Here is a 14,045-nt window from a genome sequence, read left to right on the forward strand (position 1 = left end):
GAAGTTTCCCGATGTGAACTGCGACCCATGATCAGTGAGAACACACTCGGGCTTGCCCATACGCGGTATGATTTTAGTTTTCAACTGATTTATGATGGCTCTAGTGTTTGCCTTCTGGATTGGACAGAGAGTGACGAATTTTGAAAACACATCCACGCATACCAAAATGTATTGAAGCCCTCTCTTTCCCTTGGGAAGTGGTCCGTAAAAGTCTAAAGCGAACAGTTCCCGAGGTTTACTTGGCAACAACGGCTTCGGTTTTTGCTTAAGTAGGTATGGATTGGGTTTTACCCGTTGGCAAATGTCGCAAGTAAGGAGTACCTGCTGAACAGTTTTCCTCAAATTTTTCCAGATAAAAGTTTCCCGAAGTGTAGCAATTACTTTATCTCTCCCTGCGTGACCTGTAACGTGATGAGCGAGCCAAACTAAATCGACCTGCAACGTCGTTGGAACCACGATCCTGAATTGCGTGTGGTCCTCGTCCACGAATTTATGCAGCATACCATTAAAAAATTGGTACTTCTCGGATCTTTTCTGAAGTTCACGGTATTCATCCGTCCCTGGCTGTACTCTACGTTGAAGGAAATCGATCAATTTCTTCATTTCCGGACATTTCTGCTGTTCTTCACCCATAGTCCGCAGCCTTTCTATGATTTCGCGGTCCCCTTGTTCTATCAACTGTATTTGGTTAACCACGATAGGTTCCGGGTCTGGATTTCTACTGAGGGCGTCTGCAATTACATTTGCCTTTCCGGCGCAGTGCTCAACTGTAATGTCGAATTGCTGCACAAACAAGCACCACCGGCCGACTCTCTCGCTTGTTAATGCAGATTTCATCATGAACGTCAGAGCTTTGTGATCCGTCCTTAACACAATTGGATACCCATAAATGTATTTCTTCCAATGGTTAAGAGCGGTCACGATCGCGAGCATCTCCAGTTCGGTCACGGTGTATTTCAACTCGTGCGATCTTAATTTGCGACTCATGAAGGCCAAATAGGTGATCCTCTGTTCGGGTTCAGGCGTCTCTTGATATAGGACTGCCCCAACTCCTATAATCGACGCATCAGTTTGCACAATAAACCTTTGTGTATAGTCCGGATATCCTAATTTTACACTATGGGCCAACAGATCCTTTGCTTTAGCAAATGCTTCATCGCAGGCGAGGTCCCACTTCCACCTATTGTTTTTCTTAAGGAGATCTTGTAATGGTGCAACTATACTGGTGTAGTTCGGACAATGATCCGCGAAAAAGTTACAAATTCCTAAAAATTGCCTGACATGTTTCACCTTCGTCGGCTTTGGAAAATTTTGAATTGCCTTTAATTTAACAGGATTGGGCATAATTCCTTCTGAGTCGATCACATGACCTAAGAATAGGATACTCCTTTGGCAGAAATTAGACTTGGGTAGGTTCACCTTGAAGTTGTTCCTTTCTAAATCAGCTAATAGTTTATCAAGTTTCTCCAGGTGCTCTGGCAAAGTTTCTGATGCAATAAGGATGTCATCCACGTACCTCACCGTAAACTGTTTAACTTCGTCACTGAGGTTACGATCTAGTGCCCTAATGAGCGCTGACCCTGCTGTTTTCAACCCAAAGGGTAACCGGTTAAAAACGTAGGTTTGCCCATCAAACAGAAACCCGGTCAAAATTTTGGTGGCTGGGTCAAGTTCAACGTGATGAAATGATGATGTCAAATCAACTCCACTAAATAGTTTCATGCCCCGGAACTTCTTAAGGACCTCTTTTATACACGGGGCCTGGTCATACTCTGGGATTAATCGCTGGTTTATTGCTCGCGCGTCGAGGCAAACCCGCAACGAACCGTTGCCCTTCTCTACCACGACCAACGGATTCAAAAATGGTGTAGGTGATTTTGATATAATTCCGTTATCTTCCATCTCCTGTATAATTTTCTTCACTCCAGCGTGAAACTTTTCAGGTATCGGATATGGTCGTTGCCGGAATGGTTCCCAATTGTTGACGACTAAGGAATATTTGAAATTTGGAATTTTTCCTGGACGTGAACCAAATACATTTTCGTGTCTCTCTATGACTTTCTGTAATGCGCCTTTGTCTTCCTCCCCTATCTTCGCTTCGTCGATCTTTTCTTGGACTACCTCCGCCAATGATGGTCCTTCATTCTCCGCTTCTAACTTGAAAATCATCCCTTCAAACTCCTTGATCATCTCGTCCCGATAGGCATCCCAGTTTGGGAAGCAATCTCCTCCTTCATGCTTCAATTGTTCTATCTCCATGGTCCAAATTTTCTCCTCCCCGTGTTGTCCCTCGAAGTCGTTCAACCTTACATCTCCCTGAATTGAATCGTTCCTGAATCTAATTTCATTCTTGTCCATGTCAATGACCGCCTTGAATTCCCGAAGAAAATCAGCTCCAATGATGATATTATATTCCATTCTAGTCAGAATTATAAATGGATGTGATATGAGGTTATTCCCGATTTCCAAATCTAGATAGGCCTGGCTATTGCACGTAGTTGTGCGGTCCGGAATTATTCCTCGAACCTTAATATTCGAAATCGGAATGATTGGAATATGTTGTTTCGATTCCAGTTCTTTAACTAGTACTTTAGATACCACGCTGACGCTCGCGCCTGTGTCTACAAGGCAACGAACCAGCAACTGGTTGACACGGACATAAATAACGGGTAACGCTCTAATTGGTTTTGGACATGCCTGAACGGGATCTTCAACGAGATCATCGGGCTGAACTATCCAAGATGCGATGGTCACGGACGTCCACGGTTCCCCCTTTGCGTCGGTAGTCCTCGAAAATCCGACTATCTCCTCACTAGGTTTTCCTAATTTTTTTTTAGCTGACCTCCGCCTCCACTTGTATATGGGGTTGCGCGGGGATCAAGATTACTGGCACGGTTCGCAGCATTATGTGCCTGTAGTTCGAGGCTCTCTGCCCCTCGACATTCATCCGACTTAGCAAACTGCTGCATCGAATCTTTCCATCTATCGTTTCCGGCCTGGGTATCTCGCAGATCTCTGACGTAACGGCGTGACTCATTTCTCCTGTCATTTAGGTCACCCCGATAGTATTCTCGCGGTTTGTTATTTTGTCGATCACGGTTACCCCAGTATGAATTGGGTGTTCTCTCGTAAGGTCGTCGCCCTCGTGCGCCGATCTGTCCGTGGTTGTACCTCCCTGACTGATACCATTGGCTCCTACCCTGGTCATGTCGGTACTTCCATTGGTAGTTTTCCCACTTCGGAGATCGCCAATCCCTACTATTCCTGTTCTGGTTGCCTATCTGAGCATCAGTCTGAGTACTTGTCACCTGAGTACTCCGGTTTACCGACTGATCTCCCTCTCGAACGTTTAACGTGTTGACGGCTTCTACGTTTCTAGCTCGACCGTGCCCGATATGAGATGTCTGATCCAACTGTCTTAACACGTGCTCGGCTTCCACTGCCGTACGAATATTTGCCGCAATCAACATGCGCTGGACGTCAGCTGGGAATTGCTTTGTGATGGCGGTTATTAATTCACTTTCAGTCGGCGGGCTGTCCAGTTCGCGCATCTTCACCAGCTGGGACGTGAAATAATCGCAGAACCTTGTGGGTCCTCCCGAAGCGTACCTCCTCGAGTAAAGCTCTAACCTAAGCCCTTGCTGCGTGTCCAAACCCCAGTATTTTTCCAGAAATAGCTTCTTAAAGCCTTCGTAGCTATCAAAACAGTAGCGGAAAGCTTTAAACCCTTCAAGGGCCTGGTCTTCCAAGAATTTTTCCACTACTCGTAATTTCCTATCCGCTGGTACCCGATGATCCGCCATGTAATCATCTACCTCGCGGAGGAAACTTTTTGGCGTAGTCCTAGTGCCTGGTTTGAATTTTTTTGGCTTATCGTCCGCCGAACGTAAGAGGCTATACATAGGTAACGAATTTTGGCCAAGCAAGGTCGACGTCCTCTCGTCCATCGCCGGTAACTTATATTCTTCATTGCCAGGTAATTGTTCCTTGAACAGACTGTATCCTAACTGGTGCGATCCGCTACCTAATTCCATTTTCTTCATTCCAGCTGTTTCCATTTTGAAATGTGGTTCATCCTGAATGTCTAATTTCTTCATTCCCTCTATTTCTTCGCGAAGTGCGTTAATTTGTTCTTCGTGGATCTCCAATTTCACCATCATTTTCGAGCCTTTCTCTTCGCTCCATTCGTGGATCTGTTTAGCAGTCTCTCCTACTATTTGTCCTGACACTTCCTTCCGTAACCTGGCAAAAGTTAGTTTCGTATCGGACTGCGCTGCTCGCGATACCGACGTAATCTTCTCGTCCAGGGCCTCGATTACCGCCAATGCTTTCTCCGTCCTTTCTTCGACGATCCTGATATTTGTCTGATTATCCTCGACCTGCTCCCTTATCTCTTCGATCTTCGTGTCGCGGTCATTCGCTTTGGACCTGACCTGTTCCATTTCACCATTCAGCTGATCGATTTTCCCTTTGACATCCACGATTTCGCCATTCACGCGAGTTATGTCTCTCTCGATACTGGTCTCAACCTGATCAAGCCGCTCAACTATTCCCTCGACCTTTATTTCAACAACGGCATTGAGCTGAGAAACCGCGTCTATTTTATCGCTTAGTTCCTTAGCCCCCTTTTCGCATTGTTGTTGAACCTCCTGAATTTTGTTCATTAAACTACTGCATTTCTCCTCAATCATCTTACTAGTCTCGGTTCGGTTTTCTTCCAATTTAACCTCAAAATGTGTTAATTTACCGTCAAAGTTCTCTAATTGGTCTCTGACCTCCGCACGCCCCTGCTTGCATTCATTCTCAAGCGTCTTAATATCGTCCTTCACGCTGTCCCTGATCTGCGCACTATTCTCCTCCATCTTATTTTCAAGCGTCTTAATATCGTCCTTCACGCTGTCCCTAATCTGCGCAATGTTCTCTTCCATCCTATTTTCAAGTGTCTTAATATCGTCCTTCACGCTGTCCCTAATCTGCGCAATGTTCTCTTCCATCCTATTTTCAAGTGTCTTAATATCGTCCTTCATTTCCTCCCGATTCGCCTTTAAATCGTCCTTCATTTCCTCCCGATTTGCCTTTAAATCGTCCTTCACGCTATTCTTCATCTCCCTAATCTCCTCCATCAAAGCCCGCATGGCTTCACTATCCATGTCGCTATCCTTTGAGATGATAGGACCCCCCTCGCTAACGTCGGCATCAACAATCCACAACAATATAATTATTATTTATTTTAAAAGAAAAGATTCCTCTATCCAAACTTTACGTTCTTCCAGCTTCAAATAATTTTTACTTTAATCGTCATTGCAAATTAAGCCTCAAAAACGGCTATCATTGAAGCTGCCTAACTGCCTAACATCATTAAGGTTCATGAAATTCATATGAAAAGCAACGGGAAATTTCCGAAAATGATTATAATATTAGCCCTCAAATTCAGTTAATAAAGTTGCCGGTTGACCTGTAATTCTAAAACTGGGCTCGATTTTAAATACCAACACCTGTGGTATAGTGCCAGCAAATCAACCCATGCCTTCAGCATTGAGGTCCTTCAAACACACAAAGTCATCAGAATCTCAAACTGAACCCATGAAATCAACCTACTGCCACTTGAAAAGGAAAAGTAGGCGTGAGGTTACCTCTTCTCATCCACGGTTATACCAACGTAAAATATATTTCCTAATAGCAGGTTGTTTGGTGAAGAAACACACCACTGGCTCATATCCGTGAATAGATATGCACTAAGAAAGAGCCACTATTCACTTCGAACCTCACTTATGGGAAATTCATTTTATTGTTTCCCGGGATTCAAACTAATCCCCTTGAATTTTGGATACGCCCCTGCTGACGCGAATGTCATGGCTCTGCCCATATCATTGGACCATGACTGTGTTCTCATTCATAAAACGATTTAAGATTGACATCAAGGTGTCACTTATTCAACTATAATGAACTGGGCCTCGCGTGGAAATGTCAGAAGCAGACACGGGTTACCAAAATAATCGTGCCCACTCCTGGAAGCCGCACAAGTATACCTTGCCTATTAATCACCACAACACGCCCCTATCTTCGCATTAATGGTATGCGATATGTGGGATAATTATGCGCCTATTAAACATGAAAATTCGTCCGTTAAACCGTAAAACATGTCCCACCTGGAGCATCATTTTTTATAGCCACACATTAGATGTCATTTTATATGGCGCTACATTTCCTACATCTGGGTAGCCCTTATTTACGGACATATCGAGCCCCCACAGTTCACTTACGCCCTTTTATCTGGCATCACGTTGGACGTGCCATTTTGTATATGTGCGCGTCACGTGGAAATGTCAGATAATATAAATATACGCGCCTATTTAACAGTAAAACACGTCCCACATTGGGCCGCCATTTTAGTATATGGCGCAACGTGTACAAGTCATGTAGAATAAATATACGCGCCTACTTATATATACGCACCACGGTGGAAGCGCCATTTTGTATATGCACCCGCCCCTACCTAATTGGCACCGGCATGAGATCTACAGGGTCGCTAACAGGTCATGAAGTAAGAAATAAATAGGCGCTGAACTAAAGTAAGCTTAGAGGCGTACAAGGGAGGAGAAGCGGGGCATATAACTAAAAATGAGAACACCTTCGAATTAAAATATTTGACTCACAAACCGGTTTATTGAACCTTAATGATAATGGGAAATGATGCATTAAATTACCCTAATGAACTACATTAACATTTACAAATGCTTGTTGTAGGTTGTTTGTGGACCTCAGTCCGTTATACGTGATAGAAACGAGTACGTTATCGCGAAGCGATCTATCGTGACATATAGCGAATGGAAACTTTATCATAACACTGAGGCTATATTATCGCTAACACATAAAACTAACATGCGTCCGACCACACGTCTGAGCAATCCCTATTATAATAAAGACCTAAATTTCCCAATGAAATGACAAAAAAAAAATGAAAATACACACATATGATACAACACCTGGGATCGAACCGACCCTCGCTATTCTAGGCATCGTCGAGCTGATGGACAGAACCACCACTGACCTTATGTACAACCACACATGACACAAAAAACACACATACGTGGTACATGATATGCAAGAAAAACACGTAAAAGGCACTTGATCTTCCTTCTGACACTGTAGGCCTCCAATGCCTACGTTGAGCATCGAACTGACAACCTCTTGCGATGAAGGCAGGGTCCTGTAATCCCTATCTAATTATACTGGTACAATTAACAACGATTCATTGGCAAACATTACCATCATCGGCCGGGTCGTGTGTTAATTATTTCACAGCTCTGCCGTGTTAGGTAGATCACATTATTTCGCCGTTCAAAGAAACTAACTTCCCTTTTAACAGCCACGTCCTTCCTTCCTCCGCTTACGGGACATTCAGACAAAAAAATACACGCTGGGCCAAGGCCAGGCGGTGATTCACCCTCCCCTAGGGGTCCACCCACATTAACAGGCGTAACATTCCCTTTTAAAAGGAAACTGTAACACATCACTCGGACGTACTTCCACAATAAACTGCGGTCTTAAAATGACTCGCGCAACTCACCTTCAAAGAAACACACATCTACCCAGCAGTATCATATCATTCTTACAACGCGACTCCCGTCCCATAATGGTAATATTTGCCCGATTATTATTATTATTATTATTATTATTATTATTATTATTATTATTATTATTATTATTATTATTATTATTATTATTATTATTATTATTATTATTATTATTATTATTATCGTCGTTCTACATAGCTTACCCGCTACCTTACTTATACGTGGCCATCGCGCGGAATCTATACAGCAATTACAACACAATTAAGCACTCGCGCGGCAATTAACATCTGATTACTGACTGCTAATTACTCGATGGTCGGCACACGGCTACTCTATCGTCACATGGCAATACATGCATTAATTAATTACTTTTCACACGAATCGATGTTTAATACACTTATTATGATCACTTCCTGGTATATTTAATCACCACAACAATTTAAACTTATCACTCCTTATCTAAGTATTTCAAAGGGTGGAAATTTGAGGTTGTCACGTTGGCCGCTGGGTCTCGTAGTGACGTGCCTTTGCATACCGCAGTACTTACCGTTTTATATACCATGCATTTATCAAATTAATGAATACTCTAATAACTACTCTCACTGCACTCCCATAAACTAATTATTACTGGTCTTCTGACGCAAATAAACAACAGAATCTCCCAAGAAAGAAATAATTGCAAGAATCCCTATCCCAAGCAAAGCTAAAGTATTATATTCCCTTAATTATTTACACTCGATTACTCAGACCTGTAGTCGGTTTCCTAAGCTAAGAATTAATTACTACGCGCCCATTCCGGCGCTCTATTTCCACAGGACTACATCTTTAAATCCCTTATAGCGTCAGTTTACAATAAATATTCCCATCCCCTCTATGCATGCCAGGTATTAGAACTTTGTACTCATCTCTATCACATGGTGATGATGCCGTCGTCAACTCGGGAAGTCCATCCTGAGTTTACTCCTCCTCCATGGGCACCACGGTGATGATTTCCATTAATATTCCATCTTGAAGTTGCTGAGCCATTGTTTGATGATGTTGGAGCCGCTAACACTTAATCCTGCACAGACACAACGACACTGTTTAAGTCACACTCCGGTTGACAGCGTTCAATGTGAACGTCCGGTCACGATCTCCTATGCGACTACGTAAGATTCTTATATTATAGTAATCATAATAATATGACTTTCCACGTCACGGTTTTCCAAAAAGTTAACACTGGCGTCACAGAGATCAAACTAAACACTGTTTATGCAAATTGGATTATTTCAGCTTGAATAGGAATTAATTTCTATTGAACAAAGACCTAACGAGGGCTTAAAGGAGCGTAGCTGCGCCGTCAATGAACCGCAAACCCGGACTGACGCTTGTCCCGTTCTGCAGTAGCTTTTACTAGGGAGCGGTACCCCTTCCCCTAATTTGCGTAGCGCCTATTCCCGGCGTACTCGAGGTAAAATAGTGCGGGCGACCGGTGACCAATATCTAGTTGGTGCGATTTAGACATAACCACTCAATTATCCTTCGGTGAATCTCTTTAAATTAATTAAAATCTGTTCTGCTCCCCCTACCGCACGGGGTGAAGTCCCGATCTCGAGGAGCTGTCGTGAGACTAAACAGATGGCCCCAGTACTTTTCCACGCAGAAACAACACAGTATTCTTTCTTCGGCTGAAAGTTATCACGGAAGAGGACATTAAACACTCTAAATAAATGTCCCAATGACATTTATCCCTTTTAAATCGGGAGATGAGCCCCTAATTAGAGTTTTGTTAATTTTCTATCTCGTAGGTAATTAAGTTGGCCAGTCCGATTCCAAGATGGCTCCTATATTCCGTTTCGAAAAAGTTAGTTTCCCCTCATTCTGTGAGTCTTGAGGAGGGATGTCTTCTCTCGAGTGATGTCACAGGGAATCCCCATTCATAACCCCTCCCGGGTCTAAGTTGGCTTGGCTTCATCTACGGGGCCCCCGCTACACAAAGGATAATACTGCTCAATAAGTCGCAGACAAAGAAATCTCGCAGAATAATTTTGAAATACACAATTTATCTATCTCAATGGTATGAATATTAATTAGTTTCGGTATGACCTCTATTAATGATATGTATATTAATCATTTTCAGCGTTCTTTCCTTTTAATAGCATTGCGTGCGTAATTATGGAGATCGATATCAACCAAAGGTCCTTGGATCATGCCCCTGTCGGGTTCAATATGATACTTGTTAACTAATGTTATTCCTTATTTAAGTTCAGGATTAAGTTATACATAACAGAATACAACATGACATAGAAAAACATGAATTGTAGAATATAGTATAGAAATTACACTGGTGTAACATAATGCAGGATTTTAAGAATTTTCGAGTTCAAAATCCATATTTCCACAATCAGACCCATCTATATCATCGTCTATTCCAGGTTCACTAAACAGGTCCTTATAGAAAGGCTTAGCATCGTTGGGAATTCGCTTCATGAGGGAGCGCAGGTCGTTCAGCTTCGCTTCTGAAACTGGTTTTCCATTGGGCCATAACGGAGTGAGTAGACCATGTAGAGCTGATCCATTTTCATTCTGAAGCCGGCGACGAACTTAAATAGATCAATGAAAATTTAAGTACATTTAGTAACGCATTTAACACACCTGAAATTCGTTTACTGCAGTCAAGTGTTGTTGGTTAACTTTTGCTGGAGAGAATTTTGTGGGATCTACACCTTCAGTTGCATGTTTCTTATCAATTGGAACAGCTTCCTCTGTTGTATTATTTTCATCGATTACAAAAAAACATTTTAGGGAAAGCTAGGAAACGTGCATACACATTTTGAATTCCTTATTTACAAGTGTGCCACTCTGCAAACTATATCAACGTGGTTAGATGACTGTAGAATTTCACTGAATGTACCAAAATGTGAAACCATGATCTTTACTCTTCGACGTCCACCTCTCCCACCACCAATCTTCCTAAATGGAACAGCCATCCAATGGACGCCTAACGACAAGGCCGTGAAGTACCTGGGAGTATTCCTTGACCGTCGCTTATCATGGAACTACCATATAAATCAGAAATTAAATCTAAGTTATGTACGACTAAGAAGACTATATCCTCTCCTAAACAGGAAATCTTCCCTCAAATTTGAATGTGGATTACTTCTCTACAAATCACTGCTCCGTCCTTTATTCACCTACGCCTGTCCAGTCTGGGGAGGGGCGGCTCGAACCACTATCAGACGCCTGCAATCATTCCAAAACAAAGTTCTCCGTATCATCACCAACGCTCCTTGGTACGTCCGAAACAAACAGTTACATCGTGAACTTCAGTTAGACACTTTGGAACACGTGATTTCAATGCACGCCAAGACGTTCTTCAAGAAACTCCAAAATGTGCCTGGTGCTGTGTTCTTCGCCCTTGGAAAACGATCCACACTTCCACGACGGATTAAAAGTAGACTTCCTCAAGATCTTTTACTTTCACCAAGAGAAGAATCTGAACATGAACAGTGAATGTTTGTGTTTATCAAAAATAAAATACATCAACGTGAACGAATTTCCACTCGAGTGCTATTGATGCTCAGTGCTTCTTTTATTCAACTGCCCATTTACTTCTCAATGAAATATTAGTATAACAAGCATTACCAAGAAAATAAGAGTTACCTTGCCTAGAAAAACTGGAACATCTCTTCGTGTTAGTGACCAATTGATTTTTATTTTTTTAAATTTTATTATCCGTGTGTGTATCTTTTCCAGCACTTTATTACAAACTCTCCTCACTTATTTTAGTTACAGAAGGGCCTACAGGAGGTCGACTTCAAATCTCGTCCTTAGTAAGTGATTATTTTTGCCGTGTTTTGTTATGTACTAAGATTTTTGTTTGTAGTTTGTTTGGTTGTTTTTATTTTATCTCTTGTCAACAGTAATCTGATATAGCATGTATTTATGCTGAACGATTAAGTACTACATTTAAAAAAAAAATTACAAGTGTGTTTAACAGGATATTGTATCGTGACATATGATATCTAATAGGTGTAATGGTAACGGGCCACATCAACATACCACAAATTCGCATAATGTAACCAAAGAATTTCGGTCATCTGTCAATGAACTCAGCGTTATGAAGCTGTTCGTCGACTGCCAGTGATCTGCGTTTATTGAAATGGGCGTAGCGTTTGCAGGTGTGATGGAACCCTCTAAAATATATTTGGACTCCTAAGATAGGAACGTATTTTAAATACATAAAACAATACATATAAGCTCTGATTTGTGAATTAACAGAAGATTATTGAAGCATCTGATTCTAACAAGAGAATTCGCTCAGACCGTGATATATGAGGATAACGATCCATTGCTATGTTCTTAGACTTAAGTACTTATTACCACAATGACGGATTTCAGTGAATAGAGAAAGAGTAGGTTAACTACAATGATGACACATTGCGGAGAAACAATGCAAATTCGAAAGCTGTGTAACAAGGAAGAAAACCTGCTCGTGAATCTGCGACACGGGAATCCACATTTAGCATCATACGACCAAGTGACTGCACGCGTGTCGTGTGGTCATTTGATGCGTAATTCAGACTCAGAAATGGTGGTTGGTCACTTGATGCAAAATTTCAATTTAATGATTGTGAGGTTGGCGTTTGGTCAAAATGCATTTCCTGCGAAATCATATTGAGAATAAAAGTCCGAACCATAACCTATGTAAAGTTTACACCTTTCGCTACCAGATGGTGCAATAATCTAAAAAAATCAATTTTGGCGCTTGGTCAGTTGATGCATAACACCATCCACATAGCTGTCAGCTTGCATTCGGGAGATAGTGGATTCGAGCCCACTGTCGACAACCTTGAAGATGGTTTCTCTTGGTTTCCGATTTTCACACTAGGCAAATGCTGGGGCTGTACCTTAACTAAGGTTACGTTCACTTCCTTCCAACTCCTAGCCTTTTCTGACCCCATTGTTTCCTTAAGACCTACCTGTGGTGCGGCGACGCAAAGCAAATTAAAAAAAAATGCTTTAAGGGATCCATTCCAGGTTGTTCACCCACATCTTGCGATTTAGTTTCATGCAACCTGCTGATTTTACTACAGTTCTGAAATACATTGGTCCCTCTTCCTAAACCGGGGTAATACTGTATAACCAGGTGTGTGGTTACGGGCTAGAAAACAGCAGGAATCGTGAGCGCCATTATTAATTCATTTTGAGTATCACGAATGAACCCGTAAAACTGGCACAGATGCGAAGAACATGTACCTTACAAGAGGTGCACACACAGACAACGAACAGGTATTTTATAGGTTGGGAATTGCCCGCTGCATACTAAGGCTCACAATAGCTCACTTGGCAGGGGCGCGGTGGGAGATATGAAAGTGAACAGTGCTCGAGGGTAGGAGGTTCGAATCTCACTCAAGCTTTTGTTTTTACCGCCAGTTGATTGGGATGTGCAAGGTTGTGTACTTTGTAGTTTCTGCAGCCTGATTTGTTAATTTGGGCGTAAAAAGGATCATTCGTATGGTGGAATATGGTATGGAGCTGGGTTGGAAGAGGCTAGAAAACGTGTGACAGGATTTCAGTTACCTACGTCGTTTAACGCATCGCCTGCTCGAACTGATGACCTCCGTGGTCGATACAGATCTGCGCGCGATGCTGTAAGGACCTTCTGGCACGTTGAAACATCTCCGGCGTAACGAATCGGCATGCCGCGGTGATGAACTGTCTAAGGTCACCAGAACTGGCCGGATTCGATGCATACAGTTGTTGTTTTACATGACCTCGCAGAAAAAGATCCAGCGGCGTAAGATCGGGAGATCTGGCGGTCCAGAGAACAGGTCCCTCACTTATCCATTTATCAGAACATGTCGCATTGACATGATTACGGACGACCACCGTCGCGTGAGGTTAAGCTCCATCATTTTGAAACCACGAACGGTTTACTACAGAAACTACAAAGTACACAACCTTGCACATCCCAATCAACTGGCAGTTAAAACAAAAGCTTGTGTGATATTCGAACCTCCTACCCTCGAGCACTGTTCACTTTCATATCTCCCACCGCGCCCCTGCCAAGTGAGCTATTAATTAATTAACCGCCCCTGCCAAGTGAGCTATTAATTAATTAATTAAAAATTTAGGTCATCTTGCAGAAACCGAAGATAGCGTTCTTCCGTCAGGGTACCCTCAAATAAATGGGGACCAATGAGGTGACCACCCACTATACCACACCATATGTTCACGCCTCACTGTATCTGAAAAGATGCCTGTCGTACCCAATGGGGATTAACCACACTGCAGTAATGCATACTATGGTGATTGACTGTTCCATTGTTGTGGAACAGCGCTTCGTCCGTAAATAAGATTGTCGCTAAAAGGGCAGGGTCAATGTCCACATACTGTAGGGTCCATTGACAGAACGCCACTCGGGCTTCGAAATATTGAAATATTGGTGTAAGTGCAGATAGTATGGGTGAAACCGCTGGGTATGAA

Source organism: Anabrus simplex, chromosome 2, assembly GCF_040414725.1.
Source record: "Anabrus simplex isolate iqAnaSimp1 chromosome 2, ASM4041472v1, whole genome shotgun sequence".
In the NCBI taxonomy this organism is placed as follows: Eukaryota; Metazoa; Arthropoda; class Insecta; order Orthoptera; family Tettigoniidae; genus Anabrus; species Anabrus simplex.